General features: G+C 42.0%; 1 pseudogene; it reads left to right on the top strand.

The window, feature by feature from the left end:
• Nucleotides 1-351: 351 nt before the first annotated feature.
• Nucleotides 352-772, top strand: LOC109372314 (histone H3.3-like; annotated as a pseudogene).
• Nucleotides 773-3,369: the final 2,597 nt, after the last annotated feature.

Here is a 3,369-nt window from a genome sequence, read left to right as displayed (position 1 = left end):
ATTCACCACGGAAACCTGGGAAAGAGTGTGATTGTAAAGAGCCCAAGACATGTAAAATATGTCTTAATTATTGATACACTCTCAGCTCATGAGACTGTTGCACATCATCTCATGGATTATCTAAAGAAAATTTTTAGTCTCGGGAAGACTTTCCCCCACACCTCTGCCCATGCCTCTGAGCTCCCTATGCTCATAGAATACAAACTCATTTTAACATTAGTCTAGTAAAATACAATAAGAAAAAGCCTACGGGTGTTCGCAGCCGCCGCCGCGGCGCCATCACTCTCTAATGCCAGCGCCACCTCTAGCTCGCCGAGCTCCAGCCGTAGAAGAAGGGGCATAAGTAAGGAGGTCTCGATACCATGGCTCGTACAAAGCAGACTGCCCGCAAATCTACCGGTGGTAAAGCACCCAGGAAGCAACTGGCTTCAAAAGCCGCTCGCAAGAGTGCGCCCTCTACTGGAGGGGTGAAGAAACCTCATGTTACAGGCCTGGTACCGTGGCACTCCGTGAAATTAGACGTTATCAGAAGTCCACTGAACTTCTGATTCGCAAACTTCCCTTCCAGCGTCTGGTGCGAGAAACTGCTCAGGACTTCAAAACAGATCTGCTCTTCCAGAGTGCAGCTATTGGTGCTTTGCAGGAGGCAAGTGAGGCCTATCTGGTTGTCCTTTTTGAAGATACCAACCTGTGTGCTATCCATGCCAAACGTGTAACAATTATGCCAAAAGATATCCAGCTAGCACACCACATACCTGGAGAACGTGCTTAAGAATTCACTATGTGGGAAACATTTCATTCTTTAAAAAAATATATATATATATATCTTCTTCCTGTTATTGGTAGTTCTGAATGTTAGTTATTTTTTTTCCATGGGGTCAAAAGGTACCTAAGTATATGATTGCAAGTGGGAAAATAGGGGACAGAAATCAGGTATTGGCAGTTTTTCCATTTTCATTTGTGTGTGAATTTTTAATATAAATGTGGGGGGCAAAGCATTAATGCAAGTCAAAAGTTTCAGTGAACAAGTTTCAGCAGTTCAACTTTATAACGATTATAAATAAACCTGTTAAATTTTTCCGGACAATGCCAGCATTTGGATTTTTTTAAAACAAGTAAATTTCTTATTGATGGCAACTAAATTGTTGTAGCATTTTTATCATACAGTAGATTCCATCCATTCGCTATACTTTTCTAACTGAGTTGTCCTACATGCAAGTACATGTTTTTAATGTTGTCTGTCTTCTGTGCTGTTCCTGTAAGTTTGCTATTAAAATACATTAAACTTAAAAAAAAGAAAAAGAAAAAGCCTATGAAACAAAAACTAATATGGTTACTAAAACCATGTACAGCTCTAAAAAAAAATCTATCAGTGGTGTTGATATTTTCTATAGTAGTGGTCCATGCATTGTATTATTACTTGATTTGCATATGCTGTGGGCATTAGCCACAACAAACATTTAATTCCAGGCTATTCTGACTTTGTTTCAGAATGCCTCAAGGCCATCTCTTGCCTGATACTCAGCTGGTCCTCAACTCAGCAAGGGGAATTTTAACATTGAAAGAAGTAAACCAGAACTTGGAAAGTAGATCTGCCAAAAATATCAAATGATTCATTCTGAGGTCAAGTGCTAATGATCTGTGGATTAACATGACTAATGGAAACCTGGCTGTAACTCACATTATTAAGTGCTGCCCCATCCAGGAAAGGGCAACAGTAGAAATCAGGTAGAAAGGTCAATGTTGAGATAGCAATGCATGGTATTCAGGAGTAAAAATGGATAACTAATGTTAGCATCTGTTCTCCCCTGACTAGTGTCCAGAAAAAAGAAGCCAGCACTGGGTTTCTAAATTGGTACTTCTCAAACTTTAATGTGCATCACCTGGGGATCTCATTAAAATTCTGATTCCTATTCGGTAGGTCTGCGGTGAGGCCTGAAGTTCTGCATTTCTAAAACAGAGAGCAGCAACCTACAGTTCACAGACCAAATCTGGTCCACTTGCCTGTGTTTGTACAGCCTGTGAGCTAAGAATGGATTTGGGTGTTTTTTTTCAAATAATTAAGGAAAAAAACCTAAAAAGAAGACTAATATTTTGTAACATGTGAAAAGTATGTTAAATTCAAAGTTCAGTGCCCACAAGTGAAGTTTTATTTGGGCACAGCATGTCCATTCATTTATATATTGTGTATGGCTGCTTTCTAGTTGAGGTTATTTGCAACAAAGATAACCCACAAACCTAAAATATCTGGACCTTTACAGAAAAACTTCTCCATCCCCTGGTCTAAAGGATTAATAAAGGTGATTATGCTGTATCAGTCCATGGAGAGAAGGGCTTTGAGCTGGGAAGAGGGAAGCCACTGAGACTGAGACAGAGTTTGTACTCCCTCCCACTGAGACTGGGAGAGGTCAGAGAACTGAGTGACAAAGCCAGTGCACCGTGAGGGCACAGTGCCCCAGACAAGTCAGCAGCCAAAAGAGAAGATACTCAATGAGCAGTATCTTTGGGCCCACTCGGAGCAGCAGTGCCCAAAGACAGGTGCCTGTTAGTGGCATCCTCTGGGAGTCTAAGCAGCAACAGTAAAGCTGAAACCACTGAGAATTAAGGACCCAGCCCTCACCCGATTTTCTGGCACAAGAAAAGCCCAGGACTCTTCAGTTATCTCATGCAGAAATGTAGGAACCCCCCCAAATAATGGAGATTTAATTTCCTGCCCATACAACATGTTGGGGGCTCTGAAAAGATTACATTTCACTTATAGAAACAAAGGAATAGGACATAACTTACTAGGGTTGCTGTAATAAATAACACAGACTGAGTGCTTAAACAACAGAAATTTATTTCTCATAGTTCTGGTGGCTGAGAAGTCTAAAATCAAGGTGCCATAAAGGTAGGTTTCATACTGAGACCTTTCTTCTTGGCTTGTAGATGGACCTCAATTTCACTGTGCACTCATATGACCTTTTCTTTGTGCATGTTTCTGGAAAGGAGGAGAGAGGTAGGAAGCGGGAGGGGGGAGAAGAGAGGGGAAGGGAGGGAGAGAGGGAGAGAAAGAGAGGGAGAGAGAGGGAGTGAGAGGGGGAGCAAGGGAGAGAGGGAGAAGGGGGTGAGAAAGGGAGAGGGAGAGGGAGAGAGATCTGGAGAGCACATGGCAGGAGCATATGAGTGTGCGCGCGCCCTCTAGTGTCACTTCTTATAAGGACACTAATCCTAGCTAATCAGGATCTCACATCCTTATGACCTGATGTAATCTTAATTACTTCCTTATAGGATTCATCCCCAAATACTGAGACATTGGGGATTAGGACTTCAACATATGAATGGGGGTGGGGCACAATCCAGACCATAACATTGCCCTGAGTGATATGG

The sequence above is a fragment of the Hipposideros armiger genome, unplaced genomic scaffold (assembly GCF_001890085.2).
Source record: "Hipposideros armiger isolate ML-2016 unplaced genomic scaffold, ASM189008v1 scaffold_623, whole genome shotgun sequence".
Taxonomy (NCBI): domain Eukaryota; kingdom Metazoa; phylum Chordata; class Mammalia; order Chiroptera; family Hipposideridae; genus Hipposideros; species Hipposideros armiger.
Note: the sequence above shows the minus strand (reverse complement) of the source record. Positions and strands in the feature narration are given on the sequence as shown.